This window comes from Pituophis catenifer, unplaced genomic scaffold (assembly GCF_029215685.1).
Source record: "Pituophis catenifer annectens isolate HBS135680 unplaced genomic scaffold, rPitCat1.0.hap2 SCAF_2, whole genome shotgun sequence".
Taxonomy (NCBI): Eukaryota; Metazoa; Chordata; class Lepidosauria; order Squamata; family Colubridae; genus Pituophis; species Pituophis catenifer.
In genome coordinates, this window is record NW_027256882.1 from 135017295 (window position 1) to 135044203 (window position 26909).

General features: G+C 41.7%; 1 long non-coding RNA gene across 2 annotated transcripts in view; it reads left to right on the forward strand.

The window, feature by feature from the left end:
* The window catches only part of LOC139310493 (uncharacterized), a 49092-nt gene extending 25831 nt beyond the window's left edge, over positions 1-23261 (forward strand). Inside the window, exons 1-3 of one of the 2 annotated variants that reach the window (XR_011599889.1) lie at positions 11458-11706; positions 19954-20161; positions 22692-23261. This is a non-coding gene — a long non-coding RNA (uncharacterized lncRNA). Of the gene's footprint in view, positions 1-11457; positions 11707-19953; positions 20162-22691 lie in introns of those variants that run through there. The other variant, XR_011599888.1, reaches the window with a different exon arrangement.
* Positions 23262-26909: the final 3648 nt, after the last annotated feature.

Here is a 26909-nt window from a genome sequence, read left to right on the forward strand (position 1 = left end):
GCCGTGGTGGTACAGTGGTTAAAATGCAGTATTGCAGGCTTAATGCTGCCAACTGCCAGCAGTTCGATTTTGAGCGACTCAAGGTTGACTCAGCCTTCCATCCTTCTGAGGTTGATAAAATGAGAACCCAGATTGTTGGGGGCAATGTGCTGACTCTGTAAACTGCTTAGAGAGGGCTGTAAAACACTGTGAAGCGGTACTGTATATAAGTCTAAGTGCTATTGCTATTGTATAAATACACCCCTTGCATTTGTGCATTAATCCAGTAGCAACTGGAGGCCAAGAGTACTTTTTAAATGGTAAGCCTACTCTTTCTGGGGGAATGTAACTCCATCCAGAACATTTGAAGTTTCATTTCAATTCCAGAGTCCTGCTTTACACTTACAAACAGCATCTCCATTATGTCTGAATTTAATTTCGGCTTGTTCTCCCCCATTTAGCTCATTTTTATTTTACTTGAGGCAACTTTCAACAGCGTTGACTGCTTCATTGAAATTAGATGATAGGGAGCAATAGAACTGGACATGACCAGCATATTATAATATCCTGCCATAAGTGGCTTCCAGTAGAGATTTTTTGTGGATATCGAACAATACAGAAAACAAGAAAGACGTTGGATTCCATATGTCAATGAACTAAGTCAAATGGTGGTTTCCCCATCATAGATTCTTACCATGCCCTTTAACGTTTGTAAAAAAGTGCCCCAATGTTTTATCCCATCCAAGGGCCAAGATGGATACCACCACTGATAATAACAAAAGGTATCAAAAATCCAGAAAAACTAACAGGATCACATTCCTCCCATCCCGTGTAGTGTTTGGAGAAAGTAATCCACCAAGATGATCAAGGGATTCTCAATAACATACCTTGGATCAAACTCCAGTTGATTTGGATCTAGAAAATTAGTTTTATCTTAGTGCCTCTGGAGATGCAAGACCATAACTTCCTTAATTGTGTTACCTCAACTGAAACTGGTTTACAAAGTTTCAAAATACACAATTGCTGCTGACGCCATTGCTGCCACTGTGCCACACTGCTAACTCAGCTGATTGTCATGCCAGCTGTCATTTCTCTGCTCTGCTCTCAATTCTGGAAAATGTAACAATCGGTTCTCATGAGCTGGTACAAGCCACGCCTAGCACATCACAGCCTCTAATGCCTTCTGGGTCAAAGAAAGACCTTTTCAATAAAAGTCCTATAACTGCTTCCTTTAAGCAAAGCAGTAACACTTCCTGGACCCAAGAAATGACAGATTGCCACAGAGCTACTCCCAACTACGCTGATTTAATCAGCTAGGAATGGCAAGAGTCCAGCAAGCAAGAGGTGTCTCCCATCTCTTCAGAAACCCACCTGTGTCCTGGAGGTCTATCAACTGAAAAAAAAATTATAAGAACTTGACTGCTTTCATTGACAAGCAGTTGCCAAGGCTACAGCCCCATTGTCTGCCCAACACTGGAATCCAAAGTTGGGTGAATCCATTTGGCTTTATTTTTAAGATGTGACAATAGTTCAAAATGACCTTTGGATTGATCTGGCTTTCCTCTCCCCAATATCTTAATTAAAAAAGTGCTATTGAAAAAAAAAACATTGCCAGACTGTTGCAGAAAGCTTTTTTCATTATACCCAGTGCTATGGTGTGGGCTTTCAAAAGGGCCTGAAAGAGAGACCCCATGTGTATCCCAATGCATCCCTAAAGTTCTTCCATTTGTGCTCCAACCCCTGTCTGCTTTACTGATTTAGTTGTTTAGTAAGCCAACATATGCAACTGATCTCTGCTTCCAGCTGCCTGCAATTACTGCTAGTTCGAATCTCCCCAGGCTCAAGGTTGACTCAGCCTTCCATCCTTTCTAAGGTAGGTAAAATGAGGAACTGGTTTGTGGGGACAATAAGTTGACTTTGTATAAAATATACAAAAGTATGAAGGCTATTGCTTAACGCATTGTAAGCCGCCCTGAGTCTCCGGAGAAGGGCGGCATATAAATCAAATAAATAAATAAATAAATAAAATAAATAGAAGGTAGAGGCATTCAGCAACAGTGAGTACTGCCAGAGCTATTGCTGACTTCTACAGATTAGCTGGCATTTCAACAATGTCATTGATGGAGAGTCCTTCCAAAGTTGCTTCCTATTGTTTCCCAGGTCATGCGCCATTCCCCACCTCCCTAACCTGTTTTGTAATGACAAGCGACCTTTAATCAAACCAGCCAAACAAAGCAGTTATTCTCCTTTGGAGTCTGAACCTTTGAAGATAAACAGGATGGCCTGCCCTAAGGGCTCCCTTCCAAAAAAGCAATTGTCAGCCCTAACCCTTTGGGGTTGCCTATTCAGCAGCAATCCTACCATTGTGGGTACCGTTTCTTCTAGCCCAGGAGCAAGCTGTAATCTCAGAGCAGAACGGCTCCATCTGGGAAAGCCTTCGATGATCTTGGTCTTGCAAAAAGAGCTGGCAAAGCAGGCATTGTCTTCAGCAGAGTTTCTCTCCTATCATGTCATCCGTTTTGTAACCTGGCACTTTTCCTAGTCCCTTTATCTGGCTGAAGTGGGAAAGACAAGGTGATAAATTCTAAAGAAAGTATGTACATTTTTTAAATTGCAACCATCCCCAGTCCTAGGCTTTGTTAGTATCACCACCTCACCCCCACTCCGTTCCATCCGAAACACAGATTAAAGTTCCAAAAATTAAGCTACTAATAGAAACTTTGTCCCTACCCAGAACAGAAAGGAGAAACAGACAGCACTATTGTCAGTTTCAACAATTCTTCATGAAGCACCTGCTCGGAGGGTTAGAACTGAGGGTGGGTGAGACAAGAGTCCTGTCCAAAGGAGAAATGAGTTCTGCACAGCTTCACTGCTACAGAAAGGATGGCCACTTTTTTGGTTTTCTGACTAACACCCAAACTGAACCAAAAATAAATATGTTCAGCTCCTGAATTCTGCTGACACCCTGAGATCCAAAGGCTGCTTTGGAACTGGTACAGTGTTCATATGTGAAAGGGCCCAAGGTTTATATACCTGGGCTAAATTATAAATTATAGGGTAGTCTAATTGGTTTTAACTTAGCATATTTTGTGAATTCTGACAGCTCTGGATTCAATAATTCATGATCAAGTATACAGTACATGGCTTAGACAGGCTGCAAAAATCCAGATCACGCTTACAAATATTGCTCCCATTTGGAAGTCATCCCAAATCGTATTTTTTAATCTCTGCTATAGTGTAACTCCTCAGATGTGTTCATAAAAATATTATCAGGGCTGGCATTAACAGCTTATGCCTGATATTTATTTAGAATCTCTGTCATAACCAGGTTTTCTGGAAACTGAATCTTCTCTATTTCCCTGAGTTTACTTCTGTGCTTCAGCAGAGAAACAAAACATACAAAGCAAGAAAATCCTGCAAAACCTCAACTCAGCTTCTACAACACACCTTCTGCTTCTTGGATGGCTTGCTGGCCTTTCATTTCCCCAATAGTGCTGGCCTATTCTTCCTAAACTTTTCCTCACTAGCTTGGAAACCAAAGAATTACAATAGGTAGGTGACTTAACATATTTCAGATTTCTGGTGCTAGATGTAAAGTTCCCCTCGGAGATCTATGAATATGCATATCCTCCCTACCTTCACTACATAGATGGAATCCAAATGAGAACTTCACAGGGGAAAGTAACTTTCTTAAAGTCAGTTCAGGCTGTAAAAATATCTCCCAAAACCTTGATTTTGCCTCAAAGAACAGTCAAAATATTTGATTGTACAATTAGAATCCTTCCTTTGGCTCTGAAAGTTGAAGGGCTGTTTCAGAGTAATGTAATGCTGCATCTGTTGACACCCCCTTAAAGGAACTGCACCTTTTCTTAAGTTCACACAGCAGCCAATTCCAGGAGAATGCAGGTAATCCTCAATTTATGACCACAATTGAGCCCAAAATTTCTGTTGCTAAGTGAGACAGTTAAGTGAATTTTGCCCTATTTTATGATCTTTCTTGCCACAGTTGTTAAGTGAATCACAGCAGTTGTTAAGGTAGTGCAGGGCTGTCAAACCCACGGCCCATGGGGCAGATGCGTCATGCGCTGGCCACGCCCATGCCTGGTTTAGCAAAGGGGAAAAAAGTTGCGATACATCATGCAACGCTGCTGTTATGATGCGAGTTTGACACCTCTGAGCTAGTAGCACAATTGTTAAGTGACTCTGGCTTCCCCATCGACTGTGCTTATCAGAAGGTCGCAAAAGGTGATCATTTTAATCACATGATGGGGGGGGGATCCTGCTGCAATGGTCTTAAGTGTGAAAAACAGTCACAAGTAACTTTTTTCAGTGGTGTTGTAGCTTCTACTGGTCCCTAAATTAGTAGTGGGTTCCTCCCGGTTTGGCCCGGTTCTCCCGAGCTGGTAGCGGTGATGATATGATGTCATCAAACTGGTTCTGCCCCCCCTGTCCCCCCGCCCCCCCGCGCCCCCCCCACCCCAGCATTATTCTTACCTTTTATTTGGCCCCACCCCCAATCTATTGCTGCCTCCTGAGTCCCAGCTGATGGCTAGAGGGAAAAAAACTGTTTAAACTCTTGCCGTGGGACTTCAAAGGGCCGCCCTATAGCTGATCAGTGTTAAAAGAAAACAAATGAGTAGACCAGTACCTGCAAAAATACATGAGTAGATCAGTGCCTGCAAAAATACATGAGTATACCGGTACCTGCAAAAATAAATGGGTAGACCAGTGCCTGCAAAAATACATGAGTACATCAGTGCCTGCAAAAATACATGAGTAGATCAGTGCCTGCAAAAATAAATGGGTAGACCAGTGCCTGCAAAAAATAAATGGGTAGATTGGTACAGCTCTGCAAGCAGTTAAAAGCCTGGTAGACCAGTACCTCTGCTAAATCCTAAATAATTGTCACATGACCATCAAGCCATGCCCACAAAATAAGCCACGGCCACAGAACCTGTAGTAAAAAAAATTTAGAACCCACCCCTGCCCTAAATGAACTGTTGTGAGTTGAGGACTACCTCAATTTGAGTTAAGGTGGCACCAATTGGATGTGATAAGCTCCTTTGCAGAGGCTATGTGTGCTCTCACACTGCCTCCTTAATTAAAAGTTTATTTCTTTGGGATCAGGCAGGTTTCATGCAAGCCCAGGAAAATAAACACTTCTTTAAAGAGGTCCTGACAGATGCAGTGTGCTCGCTCTGAAGCACCTTTGGGCTTTGTATTTGAAAGTGTTTTTCTGTCATCTGAGGGAATTTTCTTTTATCCGTATCCCCCCAAATCCACTGCTTCCTGAATTCTAATTTCCTCCAGGTTATAGAGCAAGACATTGAAATAACAGTGGTTAATCTTTAGCCCTACAGCCTTTTCTCTCTGGACCTGGCTAGGGAGCCGGTTGCTTTGGTAACCAAAAATGGCTCTCCCCTCAACTGATTAGCAATCATTTCTGATAACCTGACCCATAGTTAACTAATTTGTGGTTTACATACCACATCGACTCATATATTAATCTCACTGGCTAGATTTGGACAACACATTAAGGGTGGCTAACATGTGGTTCAGCGTGCTGTGCAATTTTTAGCTTGAAGGCTTCTGCTTTGAAGGAAGGATCCCCTCCCCCCATATATTGCTATAAATTCAGCAGACGTGCCCAGATCTTTCTCAGATTTTTTGGGGGGAATATGGACAAAATACAAGAAGGAGGAAGAAAATGAGTTTGAGAACAAATGGTGTTCCTGCTGGAAGCCTGTCTGGATTTTTACTCATTAGTCTCCATTCATTGTTTGGGAGCCATTCTGGAAAACACTTATTCACTCTCAATTATTTAATTATAAGAAAGCTATAGTTTACATTCTCCTCTATCCAACAGATCTCTATAGCTTGATTATCTTGGCCTCTAGTCCAGGGATTTCCCTGTCTTCCTGCTTGCAGTCCTGCAAATCTGCAGGGATTTAAATCCAGGAAACCATAGTTTTTTTTCTTTGAGCAAACAAATCGCTTGGAGAAGGAAGAGGCAAAGAGGTGAGTGCTAGAAACCTTAGGAAAAAGATTGAATTTGTATGCCTGTATATTGTCTGACAGGGTCTGCTTCAGGGGTGAAATCCTACCAGTTCAGGCCAGTTCGCCAGTAAAAAATGCTTTAAAAAAGTTTTTAAAAGTTCCTAAACTCACGCGCCACAGCTGATTCCCCCCCCCCGCTGTTCTACTTACCTTCCCAAGCCTCCTTTTGGCATGTACTGCGCATGTGTGTGCGCGCACAGTGTGCGCTTGGTGTGCAGCATGCATGCACAGCCAGCAAACTGGTGGCAAACTGGTTCAGATTTCACCCCTGGTCTGCTTGGTCCTGCTGGAAAGGTTGACATCTCCAAAGACCTACCATTTAATATTATTACAATGTTCTGCTTTATGTGAACAAAAGCCGCTCTTAGAGGAGCGAATGTATCTTGCATGTGACACTTTGTTTTCCCCAAGTCAAGTGCAGCTGGTTTTGCATCCCACTGTAAACTGTAAATCAACCAGAAGGCAATTGAAACCATCAGTTCATCTACAAGAGTCTTTACTCACAAACATACATCCGTCTTACTGGTAGGTAGGCAGATGGAAAATGTGATTTTGTTTCTTGATTTGCTCCCAAGTGGAAACCCAGCCAGCCAATCATTCTGATTTAATGGATGAAGCAAATCCCCTGGACTGGTGAATAAGAGAAAGCCGACGTGCTCTTACCTGCAATTCTGAGCCTCCAGGAAAGGCCATGTTTGTGCACCCGCTGCCAGGGCTTTCTTTGGTGAATGCGTTCACTAACATGGGAGAAAAGACAAGCCAGGTTCTCATGCAAGGATGACGTGCCAATTTGTAAATCATCCCGTATTTGGCAATTAGATGGGGAAGTAAAATAAAACATCACATACTTTGCTTGCAGGTGGTCCCAGATACGGCTGCTGGCTTCTTCAAAATAAACCAGGAAAGACCATTGCCTGAAATTTGGGCGAACTGAAGCCAGTTAATGTAGTTACTAAGAAAGTAACCTGTTGTTTTTCTTGTGGGAATGTCTTCCTTTTTCTTGAGGGATCCTTCTATCCTCCCCAATTCTCCATGATGGTTACCAATGTTTGGGCCAAGGAATCATTGATAAGGAGGACACATTAACTAAAGCCATTTTTAAAAAAATTTCTAATGGAAAACAGAGTATAAATTTGATGAGCAGACAAACATGAAGCAAGCTTTGATTAAAATAAGCCGTCAAATAGTTTTTGTCTTCATGCATTCTCCCAAAGGAATGAGCACTAAAACAGAGAAGGACAATTATGTAAAAAGTGGTCCTCATTGTTATACTAAGATATGCTGCTGTCCCACTCCCTTGGATCTTGAATTGTGCATACCGGTATTAAACAAAAAGATCTGACAAGAGTTGTTTTCTCATTTGTTCGAATCAGAACATAATTCTCCAAGGATTAGGATCTCTGGTTGATCAGTGTATCTTTCATGCCCAATAGAAAACTTCTCTTAGGCCTTCAAATCAAAGATCTAAGGAGGCAGCCCTAATATTAATTGATATGGGGGTTTGCACAGCTCCATCCCGAAGTATTAACTATGGCAATGGCAATAGCATTTAGGCTTATATATCACCCAATAGAGTTTACAGCACTCTCCGGACAGTTTACAATGAAGAAGCATTATTTGCATATTGCCCTCAACAATCTGGGTCATTTTACTGACCTCGGAAGGATGGAAGGCTGAGTCAACCTTGACCCAATCAGGAACAAACTCCTGACAGTGGGCAGAGTTAGCCTGCAATGCTGCATTCTTACCCCTGCACTACTAATTAGAAAAATACATGAAACACATCATCTTTAAACACATCACAGATACATTTGATGAATCCACCTTGATGAGAGCACTAGTGCCAACAGAGGGCAAAATCTCATCAACTGCCAAAATATCTCCAGTCTGTGACTTGATTTGGAAGCTGAAACATATCTTAGAAGAAGGCAATGGCAAACCATTTTTTTTGTTGTGGCCAAGAAACAAAATGGACTTTTCCATGCAGCCCCCAAGAATCAAATTATTATCTTGACTGTACAGTAATATTTTATCAGTTATTTTTTATTTAGAATAAAGTTCCATGTTTTCTCTTCAAGTTTTTTTTTTTTTTTACTGTTGTCAATAATTCATTATTGTAATTGTATCACTTTTGCCTCACTGTATCGTTGGGATACGGAAATTTCTTTTTTAAAGTATATCATGTGTCTGTTACTTCTTTTTTTAAAGCACGCTTTTAAAATGGCGTGTTATTTATCACCAGTGTTAGAAGGTGGCAAATCATGTAGTACTTCTGGGTTGGTCGGGGTTCTAGGAGTTGGGGGGGGCGTTCTCATCCCTCCCCTCAGAACCAGAAGTTTGTTCTCCCTCTCAGTATTGGCCTTGGTATGCATTTACTCATAGTAGGTTTGAAAAATTCAGAACTGTACCTCTGAATTCTGAGTTCCAAGTTGAACTGGATAGCCTCCCAATGGGTCTGAATCAACAGGACTTTGTTCAGAAAAATCTCCTATATACTCCTATTACTAAGCACTCCAGGGATATTAAATACAATTGCTGTATTATGTCTTCCTCTCTCATTGATCCTGGATATCCTGTGTAACCTAAACTGTTGCAGAGGTAAAACAAGAGGATCAGTCAAGTTTTTATCTAGGCCTTCAAAAAGATGAAAGGCTTAGACAAGCAGATGTAACCAAGTATCATCACTCTTTGCTCCTAAATACACATCAGATATGTCATTGGACACTATTGACCTGACAGTCTCAGTACCAGCTGAGCTCATGGTTTTTCAGGTTTACTTATAACAGGATCTACCATTTTGTCATCTTGGGATTAGCCTTTCTCTACATCCAGTTCAATAGTTTTGTTTTCCAGCCGTAGCCAGATTAATTCTCTTCTGCTTGCACTGTTTTGGTACACACTGTAAATACCTGGACTTCAAATAAAAAAAAACAAGAGTATCTGATGGTAAAGCAACCTTTTTAAGCTAGTAGGCATATGTGAAATACTGAGACTCTGCTGTGCAAAATGGCTGCCATGGAATGAACATCTTCACAAAATGACGTGGTAGCCATAACTTTTCTAGCCTGCAAGTTCTTTATTATCACCCAAAAATATCATTGGGCTCTTCCTCACATTTGTGTTAACATCCATTCCTTCAGTCTTTTGTTTGGCAGATAAGCTTATTAGTATAAATTGAGCTGCCCTGACAGGTTCAGTAGTGAAGATAGCTTAGTAAGAGCTGTTTTCATTGTATGGAGGTGGGACAATTAAGGGAAATGATTGCTGGATTCCCTGGCTTCATATCCCTTGCTGGTGGGGAAAGCAACCACTCATCACCGTCCTTAACAAGTGGTAGGGTGAGCATGGATGTCTGTAGGTGGGAACCCAGGATGCTTTCATTAGTCACCTTTACAGTTGCTTCACTGATAGGTGACCAGCATGGAAATTACCTGCTTCAGAGCTGTCATTTGGGGTATTTCTCACTGGCTTCATCCTGCATCCTTTTTCTCCTCCACCATCATATCCATTGGGCTATTATTGATTTATCTGTCAATCAAATTTATGTAGCCACCCATCTCACAAGAATTCAACTGAAATTCAGCAAAGGTCTCTTATTCAATGCTCATCAGCTCATTCACCATACCACCCATGCCACATCTACTTCTGCATAAGAGCTAGAATACTAATGCTTTCTTGATGAAATCAGCCACATCCAAATAGAGAACTGAACTCCCTTCAACATTTCTAAAGTGAGTTACCATTCTGCTCTCAGTCCATAGACCCGCCTCAGTGACTCACAATCTAATAGAGTTAGCAATGCACAATTGCATACTAGTGAGGCAAGGAAATGTGGTTATCAGTGAGATACAGAGTCACTAGGGTTTTATTGACGTCAACAGTTAAAACTCTCCATAGTATCAATATTTTGAGAATTCTGTCTTCTGTGAAGTCACCGGGGGACACTTAATGGCCTAAATCTTCTACACTTTTAGACTAACATCAAAAAGACTGAATGATTTGTATCCTTTTGCTCCTACAGTTGGGAGCAGATGAGCATTTGATTAAGAATTCAGCCCCTGAGTTGCCACTCGAGCAGGGAATAATTCTCCCTGCCAATCAGCAGGATAAGGCCAGTGACCAAACTTCTCCAGAGTAAAAGATACTTTGAACTCTGCATCAAATATACACCAGTAGCTCTTTCCAAATGTTAAGTTAGAGCCAAACTACTCATAACATGGCTTTATTTACCCAGTCTCAAAGGGGCTTTACATTTACAATGTGTACTCAAAAGCAACTCTTGAGAAGGGGAAGATGAAAGCGGTCAACAGAACCATATCTGCAAGGAATGCAGGTTGTATACTGTTGGCAAGAAAACTCCAAGGATGTATCGTTAATAGCTGAGGTTGACACAGAGAGTCTAAAGTAGCATTATTTAACCCGTTTCTTGTATTAATTGTCTATTCTAAAAAAAAAATCTACCAATACTTGACTCTCTTCCTGCATTTATTGCCCGTTCCTTTTTTAAAAGCACAACCTCTTAGTTTCAAGGCAAATAGTTGTGAAGATATCATTTTTATATGCAGAAGGATACATAAAATATGGAAAAGGTAGCCCTTATGTAACATTATGTTTTTCTTACAAATACATTCCAAATGTCCTCTATGGAGTTTGAAGAAGTCTTTAATTCATTTAATTATTATAAGAGGTAAATCTGATGGAGACTTTGTATAATTATGTCTTTTTAATAATTATAAAGCACCAAATTATAAACAACATATGTTATACAACATGTTAAACCATAAGTCTTATGACTGCATTCGTATATCGCAGAAAGCCAAAACATTCAATTAACAGCCTTCTGAATTAGCAGTATTAAGAGAACGAGGTTTTGACCATTTTCTTTTATTACGTTTGATAGCTGGGGAAGGATGTCAATCTGGTTTCTCTGGAACCAGTCCCAATAGCTTTGCCATTGCACTGCCTGACTGACTTATGAATTTTAGGATTTGTTCTTAAATTCATCAAGTATAGAGTTTTCTATAGCATCCTGCTGAAAGTCTAAGCTGTACTACATTTTTTACTTTCTTTCTCAATTTTGGTTCAAGAAAGATTCTGTTGTAAATTTTATTGAGAACAGAGTGGGGCTTTTACATTGTTATATTGAATGTTTTATATTTTGATATAATCTGCCTTGAGGATTAACCCTTAATAATTCTTCAGTTCTGCAGGGTTTTGTAAGCCCAGAAGATCCATCCCAAGAATCACTTTCCAAATATTCCCGAGTTAGAGAATCCTGTGGAACATCTAAGTCAGAATGCTAAGAGGAGAAGCTTTGGATGAAATTCCCAGGTGATTCTTTTAAATCAGAGGAAGGATACTTATGACCAGCAGAAGTTTTTCTTCCATCATCCTTGATCCTTGGCTATGCTGGCTGAGGTTCATGAGATCTCAGTGCTATACGGTGATCCTCCAGTCCTTATTCTGATCTATTCCCCTGACAGAAGCCAAGTACACTAAATGCAGTGGTGGGTTGCTCCCGGTTCGGTCTGGTTCTTGCGAACCAGTAGTAAAAGTGGCAGGAGGCTCCGCCCACCCGCCCAGATGTCATCATGGATGATCTGCGCATGCGCAGAAGCTTCTCCGCATGCGCAGAAGTGCACATGCTCCCATTGTGAACCAGTAGTAAAGGTAAGTAGAACCCATCCCTGACTAAATGTGCATGATAAGCCAGTAAATTGGGATGTCAGAACGGTTTCTACTGACAATGAACTATGTGCGATTGTATTTGTGGTAAGATAAGGAAGTAATCTGCCTGCCTCATTAAGGTAGGAAATATCTATCAGTTGTGGATTAGAAAGAAGACAGGGCTGTGACGTGTTTCAGATTTAGGGAGTGATTGCTAGGTCTTCATATTGTTTTCAAAATTTCTGAGGTCTCCTTCCTGTTGTGTTTCTGTAAAACAACTCATGTATTGCTATAGAAAGGGCTGCTTCCCTCTTCAGTGGGATTTTCAATGTGTGCTCCAGTTTCCTGTTCTGTGTTCAGATAGCATATATCTCTGACTGGATAATATTTCCACAAGAAGCCAATTTGTCACCTGGAGGGAGACAACTGATGAGCTGATGGTATGCCCTCCTTTTCTTTGCATTTCAGAGGAAAGGGAAGGTAATTGTGAGGTTCACCCTGGATTCTATGAGATTGGTAGAAATGGTACCATGTGATTAGGCACAACAATCAACTTCCTTATATGTTTGCTTTTAATCTTGGGTTAAATTAAATTTATCTAGCTCGTAAAGGCGGTTATGGATCATTAAGGGGAAAAAAATCAAATAATTGTGGAGTTAACTGTACTTCTCTTTCCATGGTTTTACTTTGTAGATCCTTCAACAAGCGAATATATGCAGATCATACTGATCATTGATTTAGCAATAGCAATAGCACTTAGAATTTTATACCGCTTCATGGTGCTTGATCGTCCTCTCTAAGTGAGCTGTATTTATTTTACAAAGTCAACATATTGCCCCCAACAATCTAGGTCCTCATTTTACCAACCTAGGAAGGATGGAAGGCTGAATCAACCTTGAACCAGTCAGGATCGAACTGCTGATAGTGAGCAGAATTAGCCTGCAATACTGCATTCTAACCACTGCACCACCATGGCAGGGGTGAAATTCAGCAGATTCTGACAGGTTCTGGAGAACCGGTAGCGGAAATTTTGAGTAGTTTAGTGAACTGGCAAATATCACCTTTAGCTGGCCCCAGAGTGGGGTGGGAATGGGGATTTTGCAGTATCCTTCCCCTGGAGCGGGGTGGGAATGGAGATTTTGCAGTATCGTTCCCCTGGAGTGGGGTGGGAATGGAGATTTGGCAGTATCGTTCCCCCAGGAGTGGGAGGGAATGGGGATTTTGCAGTATCCTTCCCCTCCACGCCCACCAAGCCATACCCACCAAGCCACACCCACCAAGCCATGCCACACCCACCAAGCCACGCCCACAGAACCAGTAGTAAAAAAAATTGAATTCCACCACTGCACCATGGCCATAGATTATATGAATGAATTCAGCTGGCTGCAACTGTATGGACCACAAGATTCTAGGAAGGAAATAATTACTTTCTTGGCCATGATGACTGGATACCTAATCCATCTCAAAAAGCAAGAAGTTCTTATCTCTGAGTAGGAGGGTCATCTGCCCTTCATGGTCTTCAGTGATTCTATTAAGCTGATCTTAAGTAGCTCGTTCTTTTTCTTCTGTGGCACCGCATCTCGAGAAGCATTAGCTTTGTTGCAGAAAACATGTATTCATTCGACTGAAACAAGAATTGCTATTTTCTTGAGGAATTCATTCATTTAGGGATTAAGACTGCAGAATTAACGAGGATGGATTGGAATGTATTTTGACTCACCTTGAAATAGCTTTATTTTTTTTCCCCAGCATTTTTTTCAGGAAAAGTAAACTCAGAGCTCTTTTGTTTCTAGAAAAATCTTTCCCCTACTTCTGAAGTGCGTTTGGGGAAAATTCAAATAATGTTTTTCTGTAGATATTTCATTGTAAGGCAGAATTGAGGCCTACATTGAGGAGCAAAAATGTCAGATATGTTTTACAGTGGCAGCAGCCTGAATTTTCCCATGCTAAAAAATGACTTCATATATGTAACTGCAAGATTCATGGGATGAAAGGCCTCCAAATTTTAGTGGCCAAAATTGTGGAAACCTTTTGGGAAATCTAAAATCTAATCTAAAACTAGCTAATAACACCACTTTTTTGGGGGTGAGTAGTACTATAAAATTATTTATCAATGGAAAGATAATTTAATCAAGAATGTAATGCAATAACCTTTATGAAGGATTTGCTGTTAGAATAGCAGTTCTAAAGAAGAAAAGTGAAACGAGATATACAAAAATTAACACCTTAGAAAAAACGAGATATACAAAAATTATCACCATGTCAGTTAATGCTTAGTTGGGTAACCTTAAGCATGAATTACGGCCTTATAACGTCTCCCCATGGAGTGAACCAAGTCTTTTAGTTCTGCAGATGTTATAATGTGAAACCAAGATTGAATGATTGCTTCTATTAACTGGGTTTTATCTATTAACTGGGTTTTATTGCTGGGTCGCTTCTGACTAACAGGTTTCTTTAATCGGCTCCATAGTTTTTCAATTGGGTTAAGGTCTGGGCTATTCCCAGGCCATTCCAGTAGTAGAATATGATTATCTTGAAACTCCAAAAAAACAAGTGGTGTTATTAGCCATCAAACCTCAAAAATACACTTTCCCTAAAAGGTTTCCACAATTTTGGCCACTACTGTATATCCAAATCCATCTCCTTAATATCGTAACTCTGCTCCCTGCTTTGGTATGCAGCTTGATCATTTCTGTGGTGTGTGGCCTCCACTTATCTTTGAAGGAGATACCTTTATTTAGTATCATTTCTCCCTGCAACCCCAATGTATGTAAGAAGCCCCCTGCCTGGGCTTCTTATTGGAGAGAGGAAGAGGGAGAGAGCGAGCAGGAAGGGAAAAATTATAAAAATAAAACAAATTCTGTAGCACCATTTCCTGGTCTTGTAATCCTGAGGCAATACTATGACTAGGGTGATTAACCCTGTCTTTCTGTCCTTTTGAAAAAAAAGGAAAATGAACCAATCTCACCAAAGATAAACATAAATCACATTTTATTTATTTTTTAAAAGGAAAAGAGAATTTTTTTTTACTTTTTAATTTTGACCAGTCACGTACAAAATAACCAGTAAAGCAATCTAGAGATGCTTAAATTACAGGTTTCCCCCCCCCCCCAAAGAAATTCCAAACTCCTGAACAAATATGCAGGACAATACATAGCTCTGAGTAGATTCCCAGAGGAATTTGGTCTGCAGCATCTATTTAGAAACCAATATGATCTAAAGAGGTGCCATTCTGCATAAAACAGAGGAGTGAGATCGTATAGAGACAATTAGTATTGAAGATGATAAATTAGTCATAAAGAAACAGAAAAAGGAATTATAACCAGGTCAGTTTTGAGCTTATGTTTTTCCTAGTCCTTTAAACAATAGATGACCCTTGGAGCAGAGGCGATCTCTGTACCGATTTCTTACTTGCAAATTGCCACTCTAATTAAGCTTAAGGAAGAATCCTAGTTCTTTCTTTATTTCACTATTTTCCACTCCCTCCCCCCCCCCCCATGCAGAGAAGTTTGTTCCTTTTCTCCAGAAGTTTTTAAAGATAATAATTCCTCTCCAGCAGAGAAAGAAGCAGGGAGTGACTTTTATGTGACCTGGAACGGGCAGCTCTCCCTGAAATGTGCCTGGCTGTCAGGGACAGCTTTTCTACCCATTCATTATAATATATCCTATTCCCCCCCCTTTTTTTTTACATATAAAAGTTGCTTCTAGCAGTCAAACTTCATCCCAGAGCATAGCAATAAATCTCTTTCAGGATATAGAATCTAACCAGCGGAACAGGAAAGGTCCATATCTATGTAGCAGTTTTGCTTTGATCCTACCTTGCTTTGGAGTTAGCAAGAAATTATGCCATCTCCAAGCACGGTGTCTCCACAACACACCCTTATGATGTACCCAGAAAGGTCCATGCCGGGCTGCTGCCCCGAGTGTTTTAATCTGCAAACATTCCAAGAACTGGGATTGGCAGTTTTCTTGGCTGAAATCCAGAGTTGCCCAACATTATCTGCCATTTGTAAAGCCTCCTCCAATTGCTATCCATCCTGTTCTGCTTACTCTGTAGGTTGCATTCATTTTCTTTTTCTTTCTTTCTCATCATATCATTGATGGGCTGAAACTTTAAAATATCATCTAGTTATGATGGATCAGCCAGTTGAGTACTTGGCCTTTAGAACATTAAGTGGCAGCACAGAGTTAGGCATTTTTGTAGCTCTTGATTGCCATCTGGTGGTTGACTGGATTGGTGCAGCTCAGAGGGAGCCATCTGATAAGTGTTGAATGGCTGGAGTTCAGAAAGAGAATCTGGAGATTGGCGATTGATATGGGAGCTTTAGATAGCGATGAGAACATAACATGAGGAAACGAAGTGAGGGGTCAGCGCTTTCCTGGGAGCAGGACCCAATAGGGAAGGGAATTCCCTTTTATGCAATTTAGAGAAGTAAAATAACTGTGCACTTTCACTTCAACTAATTAAAAGGGGTGGACTAATCCTTTTCTGAGTTTTGCACTTTCTAGCTGGTCAAGATGAAAGGGGTGATCCCACAGCAGACCTGCTGGATTGATGTCTCCAAGCAGATCACTACCCCTAGCTGCTTCACTGTAGATCAGAGGTGGGTTTCAGCAGGTTCTGAGCAGTTCTGGAGAACCGGTAATGGAAATTTTGAGTAGTTCAGAGAACAGGTAAATACCACCTCTGACTGCCCCCCCCATCTATTTTCTGCCTCCTGAGTCCCAGGTGATTGGGAGGAAATGGGGATTTTGCAGTAACCTTCCCCTGGAGTGGGGTGGGAATGGAGATTTTACAATATCCCTGCCCTGCCACACCCACCAAGCCACGCCCACCAAGCCACACCCACAGAACCGGTAGTAAAAAGTTTTGAATCCCACCACTGCTGTAGACCTGCTTCTTTGTGAGCCGTGGATTGTCCAAGTGGGAGGATTTGAGCCAGGATAAGAGGAGAAAAGCCACTTCAGACTGGAGCCCTCCAAGACATTTTTCAAGCTGCCTCTTCCATGGGATGATAAGCAGACAAGGACATGTTCTCTGCAAACAGGGTGGCATCTTTGCCCTGGGCAAAGAAGGTGTGTGGATATGACCCAGGACCCAGCTCAGATATATCAGTTACTTTTATTGCAGACACAAGAAGAGCGACTAACAAGGAAGATCTGCTATTGCAGAATCTGGCAATCTGGCTTGCTATAGATAATAAGTGCAAGGCGTCAATCTTAGATTTCTTCCTCCTGCCTTTGTGTGATAACGTTTTACATCTTATTTCACAGCCTTGGAGGAGAAGGGCACCCTGTCTGTGTTTCGAGAAAGATCCTGTCTGATCTCATCATCAATTGTAGAAGGGGAAAAAAGGAGTCCCTTCAGATTTTACGAAGCGCTAGCACTATCTGAAGGCATTTCCGTGGCCATGTGTCCAGCATGACATCACAGAGTGTTGTTATCTTTCCACTGAAGTAGTACCTATTTATCTACTCACATTTGCATGCTTTTGAACTGCTAGGTTGGCAGGAGCTGGGACAAGTAACGGGAGCTCACCTGTCATGTGGCTCTTGAGTCTCGAACCTGGGCTGTCGGCTTTCTGGTTGACAAGCCCAGAGTCTTAACCACTGAGCCACAGGGCTGCCCCATCATTTGTAGAAAAAGGGGTCAAAAGCTAGCAAAATCAACAGATGGAACATATAGTGAATGCCACCTCCCCCCTCCTTTTGAACAGGCGTGCAACCTTGACATACTTACAGATAGGCGAAAGGCATCACAACGCTCTTCTCGCCAATTTGGATGTATCCTTCTGTGGACACTACTGGGTGTCATTCCAACTTAGCTGCTTCAGCTCTCATATCAGCTACTTTTTCACCCTCTGTCCCATTGTTAGGTCAGGGAAGTGGGGGGGTTGCTCCCGGTTCTGTCCGGTTCTAGTAAAACCGGCGGGAGGCTCCGCCGACCAGCCACGACGTCATCGTGGGTCATCTACGCATGCGCAGAAGCGTGCACGCTCCCACTGCAAACCAGTAGTAAAGGTAAAGTAGAACCCACCCCTGGATCAGGGGTGTCAAATTTGCATCGTCATGGTGGTGTCATGTGATGTATCACGACTTTCCCGCCCTTTGCTAAACTGGGTGTGCGTGGCCAGTGCATGACGCATCTGGCCCGCAAGCCGCGAGTTTGACAGCCCTATGCTAGGTGATTCCATACAAAGTAGCCACATAAACCTTATGGTTGAGAAACAGTTCCTCACTGAACGATCAGGTGCAAAAGAACTCTTTTACTTTACAGAGGTAGAGAGAAAGAATGTCAGCATCTGCAGGCTTTTTTTGCCCTCCCAGCATGAAAAGAGGCTTTGTTTCCAAATGGCTGGCTGACCCATGTGCTAAAGGTTCAGGAGCCACCTTCAGGAATCACGGAAGTGTTTTAAGTATCAGTGGGGGGTGGGAGAGGAAAAGACTCAAGGCGAGTACAATATTAAAATTTCATTTAAGTAACATATTTGAAAAAAGCTTCAAACTGTATCCAGCTGAGAAGGAAGAGTTCGTGGGAGGAAAAGCTCGAAAGGTTTCCATAGCTCACTATTAGCTAAAGCTCTCTACCTATTAAGAAGATGCTTCCTTTTTGGTCAGACATGGAAGGGTCCCATCTGATCTGTGGGTTGTTTTTTTTTTTTTAATTAGCCCTAATTTATATACTGTGGATTTCAATGGGTTTACTCTGACTAAATATTAATCCAACCCATTAACTTCACAATAGCATTTTCTTTTACAACTAAGTTCTATTTCCAGAATGAACCAAATAAGCTGTAATAATCAGGGTCTCAGTTTTTTTTTTAATGGGCAATATATCTTCTTCTTAATTGTCCAGCATAGCCTGTAAAAGTTGTTTCTGTTGCACGATGATTAAATGAGTAGTCTCCATAATATAATAGGGACCGCCTTCTGCCACCAATTGCCTCCCACTGTCCAGTTCGCTCCCACAGAGAGGGCCTCCTCAGGGTGCCGTTGGCCAGACAACATCGGCTGGCGACCCCCAGGGGGAGAGCCTTCTCTGTGGTGGCACCTACCCTCTGGAACAATCTACCCCCAGAGATACGAGTGATCTCCGACCTCCGGACTTTTTGTCGGGCCCTAAAAACCTATTTTTTTCAGTTAGCCGGACTGTCCTGATTTTATGGTTGGTTTTAAAATTTGATATGGATTTTAATTGAAATGTTTTAAATTACGGGCTAAATTTATTTAATTATTTTAAATCTATTTTAACTTTTGTGTATAAATGTTTTTTATCTTGGCTGTTCACCGCCCTGAGTCCGAAAGGAGAAGGGCGGTATAGAAATCTGAAAAATAAATAAATAATAAATAAATAATAGGATAAGTCCCTGGAGATTTTTGCTTCCCCTCTATGTAAATGAAGACTCAATCATTCAGGTCAAAAGTATCTAAAAAGCTTCAATCATAGAAACATGATTTAACCTTTTTAGATATTCCCCTCTTTATGGTTCCTTTTGCTATCATTACATTTGCTTCCACAGAACTAGCCCTTCTGGGCATCTTTACTCCATTGATGGCAGGGATCACATGGGAGTAGTAACACCATCCCATCAGGTGGGGATAGATGAAAGCAGACACTGATGTTTGGATGATGGAACAAGATTGTCTATTGTAGGGGTCTCCAACCTTTGGCAATTTTATAACTTGTGGACTTCAACTCCCAGAATTCCTCAGCCAACCATGCTCAACTTGTGGGCTTAAATGCCATATTGGTTGAGGAATTCTGGGAGTTGAAGTCCACAAGTCATAAAGTTGTCAAGGTTAGAGACCTTAAGTAGCTCAAGGCTCAATAAATCCTTGAGCTACTTAACAGAGGGCTCAGCAACCTCTTCAGGCTATGAATATGATGGCCCAATATTGGATCATTTACAAGTTTGTAAATGCTGTTAAATTTCAGCATAAAATCTCATGAATTCCCAGACAGGATCCTTAAAATCTTCTGAGATGTTATGCAAAATTGCAAAATCTCATAAAAGAGCCTGGCCTGGCAAATTTCGGATGTTCTTAACTCTTCTTAATTTAATTTGGGGAGCATTACTTCTGGAGGCAAGGAAAATTACTGCTGATATTGACTGTTACATAAAGCTAACTTTATCTTTATCCTAGCACCTGTTTACTATTTTCCTTCTTTTAAAAGCATGCAAGTCCCTTTGCCTGTCTTTTCCATCTTTCCTTCCTCTAATTCTCAAGAATATGTTTACCTTTTCTCAGGCTTCCATTATGCATGACCACCAGGGCTGAATTGAAATGTCCTTGTTCCCATGGATTGGAAAGCATCAGCAAGCAACACTGAAAGCCCAAAATGCTTTTAAAATGATATGCTATAAAGAAGGGCCAGCGTTCCACAGTGCCGCTGTGACAAACTCAATGGCAAAAAGGCACACACTCTCTGAATGCCTCTTTAAAAGGCAAATGTCAGGTAGGTCTATAAAATACTAACTAACCTATAAACAATGTCCATCTAGGTGCTAAGGCCATGATTTAGAGATACTTTGCCAGCTTGAAATGGGAACAGCTGCTCTCTGCTGGAAAGAGAAGGAAATCTTCTCATTAGCATTAAATTTAAATCAGGCTTTTCTTCATTTGCATCTTTCTGTGGTCTTCTATTTCCCTAAAAGGGTAACTTGGGAGTGACAGTTTAGATCAAGGTTCAGCAATCAGGCTCTCCTTGACTGCATGTCTTTGAAACATAAAACAATACTTTTGTGAGAATCTTCCTTGTCTGCAAATACATCTTCATCCGGTCACCTTTTGCATTCTTGTCAATGCCACGGAGGGCATTGTTGCAAATAACTCTCTGAAACCTTGATCTTTCCTATGGCCAATGACACTGCTGCTGAATGTGCCCCAAGCTAATCCCCAAATGTAATTAGACACAACAGAGGGGAAAAAATGGTTGCCTGCATCTTGATCCCTTTGGTCCTAAAGTCAAGGTCTCTAGTTCTTCTGTATACTTTATGAAATCCAATTATGGAGAAATAGAAAGCACCAAGGGGCACAAATACAAACTGTGAAACTTTGCAGGCCAATATAAAGCGTATATACACTTTTCAGGAAGTTAGACTGGTTGTGATTTCTTGGGGAATGCCTCTCTCGCTTACAGATGGCTTCACATGGTATCATGTTTGAAATATCATTCATGAAATATAAAATGTGAATATGACCAAATGCAACAGATGGAAAAGCACATCCTGACCGGCTATAATTCTCTGCTAGTATTTACTTGGTGATAAGACTATACTTCCTCCATATCATATATATTGAAGCCTTCATCCAGAATATGTGCCTGAACAGTGACGAGAGGCTGCTAATGGTGCTCATAATAATTCCCATCTCAAAGAACATTAATAGATAATCGAGGAGCCTGTATCAATTCCACACTGAAGAACTGTCCATTCAGCTCCTCTTCTGACTGGACAGGAGCTGTCCATTCAGCTCCTTTTCTGATGTGCTGGTCTGCAATTCTTATAACTTCCAGCCAGCACAGCCAACTATTATTCTTGCTGGGAATTATGTAAACTGAAGTCCAATACTTCTGAAGTACAGCAGGTTGGAGTAATGTGACCTAGAGAAAATCATATCAGGCAATGGATTTACAGCAACTTCAAATTTCTTGGGGATTGGGGAGATGTATCTCCCCGTCTATAGATGCATGTTTGAGAGCCCGGGGAGTAAGTGCATGCAGGTGATGTTGGTACTTTTCAGTTTGTCTCTTTGTGGGGCTGGCTTGATCCAGAGAAACAGAACAATTCAGAGTGTGAATGTCCAAAATCTACAGCTAATGTTTGCTGTAGTCAGGGGTGGGCTGCTGGGGGTTCACAGGGGTTCGGGAAAACCTTTAGCTAAGATTCTGTGCAGTTTGGAGAGCCCCCAAATCTCACTCCTGGCTGGCCTCACCCACCCCACCCCTCCCCTCCCAGGAGCCCCCACGTGGCCCGTTTTGGATGCAGGTAAGTGCAGGGTGCACAGAGAAGCTTGGGGAGGGAGAAAAACAGGCCTACAGGAAGTTCGGGAAGGCCGGAAACTGCTTCTAGAGGGCCTCCGGAACCTGGGGAGGCCATTTTCGCCCTCCCAGAGGCTCGAGGAAAGCCTCTGGAGCCCAGGGAGGGCAAAAAAGCCCCCCCCCGCTGTGGTGCAGGAGGCCGACTAGGCCACACCCACCCAGCAACTGGGCAGAGAATCCCTTGCTAAAATTTTTGAAGCCCACCCTGGCTGTAGTGATTTGAGAGGGATCGGAGAATGCACTCCCTGTGTAAACCTTTGGGGTGTCGGCCTTATGCAGGTGTCTGGCTGCATGCATGGCCAGAGGGAGCTAAAGATAAAAACAAATCTTGCATGAGGCTGGGCTCCCAGGGACATGTTCTTTTGATTCAGAAACTGTATTAAACCAGGCCATAGTGTGTGAACCAAAAAAAAAAGAGGGCACCCTTTTAAACACCGCTGACACAAGGAGATTTAAATCTAGCCTCAGGGTAAATGTGCGGTGGGAAAAAAAGGAACGGAAGGAAATAAAAGTCCTATCTGCAAAACACTGCAAACTGAGGCAAGCAGGGTTAGGATGATGCCCAATTATGAGAATTAGCTGCTTCTTCCTCCAAGGCCCTGAAGGGGAAGGAGAGAGACCGCTGCTTCCCCGGGGTCGTTATCGACTGTCCGTTCTAGCAGAATCACTTGCTCACGTAGAAAACAACCTCACATTTCTCCTTAACATCAAATTTTGTCCCCTACCAGGGGCAAAGTTGCTGAGGCTCACCACCAGGAAACCAGATGTGTTTGAACAGGTGTCATCCTGTGAGACAGTCATCAAACTGATATTATGTAATCCTTTTATTTTTTTTTTGTGTGTGCCTTCGAGTCAGCCTTGATTCTTGGTGACTGCCTGGACAGGTCACTGCATTTTCTTGGCAAGGTTTTTCATAAGTGGTTTGTCTTTGCCTCCTTCTTTCCAGGGCTGAGAGAGACAGACCCAAGATCACCAGCTGGCTTTGTGCCTAAGGGACAGGACTAGAACTCACGCTCCCCTGGTTTCTAGCCAGGTGTCTTAACTGCTACAGCAAACTGGCTCTTTTGTGATGTAACATTAATGTCCACTGATTCCTGAATTGACTTGCAGATTTTGTTCTAAGTCTCCTGGAGGGCCTTTCTCATTCAACTATCTTAGGAAACATTCACAATAAATATTAGTTCAGCATTACTTTACATCTTTTTGTGCAGGAGGCAAAAAGCAATCGACCAGGTTCAGATGCATCACGCAATGATGCACCCTCACATCCTGGATATAAACTGTTTCAACTCCTACCCTCAAAAGGACGCTATAGAGCACTGCACACCAGAACAACTAGACACCAGAACAGTTTTTTCCCAAATGCCATCACTCTGCTAAACAAATAATTCCCTCAACACTGTCAAACTATTCACTAAGTCTGAACTACTATTAATCTTCTCATCGTTCCCACCACCCATCTCCTCCCACTTATGACTGTATGACTGTAACTTTGTTGCTTGTATCCTTACGATTTATATTGATACTGTTTCCTGATTGCTTATTTGTACCCTATGACTATCATTAAGTGTTGTATCTTATGATTCTTGACGAATGTATCTTTTCTTTTATGTACACTGAGAGCATATGCACCAAGACAAATTCCTTGTGTGTCCAATCACACTTGGCCAATAAAGAATTCTATTCTATTCTATTCTATTCTATTCTATTCTATTCTATTCTATTCTATTCTATTCTATTCTATTCTATTCTATTCTATTGCAGAAATGAATCTGAATCAAATAAATATCAATAAATATGGGAGTGGTTTAGATTGATTGAAAAACCTCCCTAGTGACCAGCTATACTGCAGAAATCCATCCTTCTGCAATGCAGCTGGTAGGAAATGGAGAGGCACCTTCTGTGAATGTGTGCACTAACTACAGAACAAAACATTTGGTGAATTTTTACTTGAAACTGTAAGGTGAGGAGAAGTTTTACTAAGACATAAATCCATTGGACCATTAAAAAAAAAAGACATAGGATGCCGCAATAGATGAGTGGTAATTGAGACTGTTATGGATTGAAGAGAATTAAATTCATGGATGTTGGCTGAATGTTCCTCTCAGCTTCCTCCCACTCCATGGAAATCAAACTTCTCGACTGCAACCCGCGAATTGATATTAATGCGCTCTATATTATTTTAATGATGTTTTATTCCAAAAGGCCATTCATTATTGAGATTTCCCAGAAGACACATTAAGAGAAATGCATTCTGCATTGAGAATTGGTTCAGCCAAGGAAGTCTGATTAGAGAGATGTGGATGCTCAGGTGCATGGAAAGCCCTCCTTCTGCAGGGCTGGAAAAAGTGGAGAAGTGTTTTTTTTTTGTATGGATCTTTGTAGATACAGAGAAAAGACAATTTGGGATTCCATAGAAACACTAAGCTCTGATTCAGCAAAGCTTTTAAGCAGGCATCTAAGCTCGGAGCTGGTTGAAAAACAAGTTAATCTTGAGGACTTCCTTTGTACTTATGTCAGAATTAGGTATATTGATAGGTTAATAGCTGGAGTCCTACATAAGTGGCTGAGTCCATGCTTTGCATGAACATTTTTTGAAAGGAAGAGAATTCTGTCTTCTGTCTCCTATAATCTTTCAGTGTAGATGGGCCTGATGTGAGCTGTAGACAGCCAATTCCTACCACCTATTTCTCCCATCTATTCCTAGACTTGGGTGCCTGTAGACACATGAGATACAGTATTTCACAAATAGTTTGGGAAAGGCTGAGTTTGTGTGACACTTTTAATGTAACATTCTTAAGTGGCACATGGGCTTCTGATGTGCAAGCCTGCCAGCTCTCCCCCCTCTTTCCCCAATGTGAGCCAATTCCAGTTATTTTTCCTGCTTTGCAATAGGGATAGTTTATGGTTTACAGAATTCCAGTGGCAATGTTTATTTTATTTTAGATTTATACATATGACCTGGGACAGCCGTGATTGTCACAGTGGCCATGAACTCCTGAGCTATCTGCCTCCAGGGAAGATGGATTAAAATCACCCAAAACCATAAGGCTGGAGAACTCCAGTGCCAGCCCAGCCATGAACTCAAAGAACTTGGGGAGGGAGTTTGTTATACAGTAAGGAGGCTGGTGTATTAGCAAGAATCCCAAATGATCCCTAGAGTCCAACAAAAAGGATCTTGCATCTGGCAATCTGTGGAGCAGCACCTCTGAAGGTCATCCAAAGATTTTGGATGACAATGGCTATACTTTTACTCCAGCTCTGCTGTCTCAGCTGATGCCACATTCAAATCCCAGCTGGGCAAATCTCCCTGAATTATTTGTAAAAATAATAAAGGCAGGATACATATAAATAAAGTAAAATAAAAATAAAAATCCTGTAATTCAAGTCCAGGAAAGTCTTAATAATACACATTAGGTTGGCCCTTTCATCCATGATCAGATCCCGGCTACGGATGGCCTTATTAGAGATCAACCTGGATTTAAGTAGCAACAATATGTTCAGTTGCAACGTATAGGAGAAAGAGATAATTTTCTTCCTACAATGTCTTAGGTCAGAGGCACTCAATATTTTGATAGCCAGAAGAACTACAATCAGAGTTGAGATTTAATTTGATGGCCAAGGCTATGACATGTACATTACAAAATCAGATGGAATGAGGATATATATGGTGCTTGGGAAGAACTTTTTTAAAAAGGGCTTTAAATTGATCTAATGGCTGACAAACCTGCCTTCTTTAATCAGGCAGGGCAGCCTTAATGAGTATAGGACCACAAAACAAGAATTGGAGAATGCCCTAAACCACAGGTGTCAAATTCGCCACATCATGTTGCTGCCATGTGATGCATCACAACATTTTTCCCTTTGCAGAGCTGGGGTGGGCATGGCCAGCGTGTGACGCATCCGGCCCAAGGACTACCAGTTTTACACCCCTGCCACAGCTTAAACCCTTACTGCTCTAGGTGCAGTAAAATGCAAAGGGAAAGGAGCAGGGGTGAAATCCAGCAGGTTCTGACAGGTTCTGGAGAACCGGTAGTGGAAATTTTGAGCACTTCGGAGAACCATCAAATAGCACCTCTGGCTGGCCCCAGAGTGGGGAGGGAATGGAGATTTTGCAATATACTTCCCCCAGGAGTGGGGAGGGAATAGGGATTTTGCAGTATCCTTCCCCCAGTTGTGGGGAGGGAATGGTGATTTTGCAGTATCCTTCCCCTGGAGTGGGGAGGGAATGTAGATTTTGCAATATCCTTTCCCCAGGAGTGGGGAGGGAATGTAGATTTTGCAATATCCTTTCCCCAGGAGTGGGGAGGGAATGTAGATTTTGCAATATCTTTCCTCCAGGAGTGGGGAGGGAATGTAGATTTTGCAATATCTTTCCTCCAGGAGTGGGGAGGGAATGTAGATTTTGCAATATCTTTCCTCCAGGAGTGGGGAGGGAATAGGGATTTTGCAGTATCCTTTCCCTGCCATGCCCACCAAGCCACACCATGCCTACCAAGCCATGCCTATAGAACTGTAGTAAAAAAAATTGGATTTCACCACTGGAAAGGAGCAAATGATTTTTTGGGATAGTCAGAACAAAGCATTTAAGTCTCTGACAAATGTTGAGAATGTTAAAAAGATATTAAGGTAAATGAAAACAAAAGGAAAATGAATACCTAAAGTGTTGGCTATTTTTCAACAACACTAAAGAGCATCTTACTCACACCGGATAATGGTTGGATGGCAGAACCCAGACAGTAATTAGGCTGACAAGTGGTCAGGTGGCTAAGAAGCCTAGCAGGGATAAATTGTGTTGGATTGGGCCACAGAAAACCAGATTCAAATTCCCACTTGACCATGTGTGATTCTGAATCAATCATAATTTCTTAGTTCAACCTCTGACAGAGCTGCGATTATGATGATAAAATTAAAGGGTTCCTCCCATATATATCGCCTTGTGTTCTTTAGTGGAAGGAGAGAATATCAAGCCAGGAAAGAAACCAGTTTCATATTGAATTCACCCAGCTGAAGGAAGAGGGTTAGTTTGTCTCTCCTAATCACCAAAGTTAGTTCGCATCCACCAGTAGAATCCATTCCCCACTTTCTGCAAACTAGGAGCTTTGATCACAAAAAAACTACTTATCACCTTGGAGACCAAGAGGTAGGATTTAGGAAAGTGTTA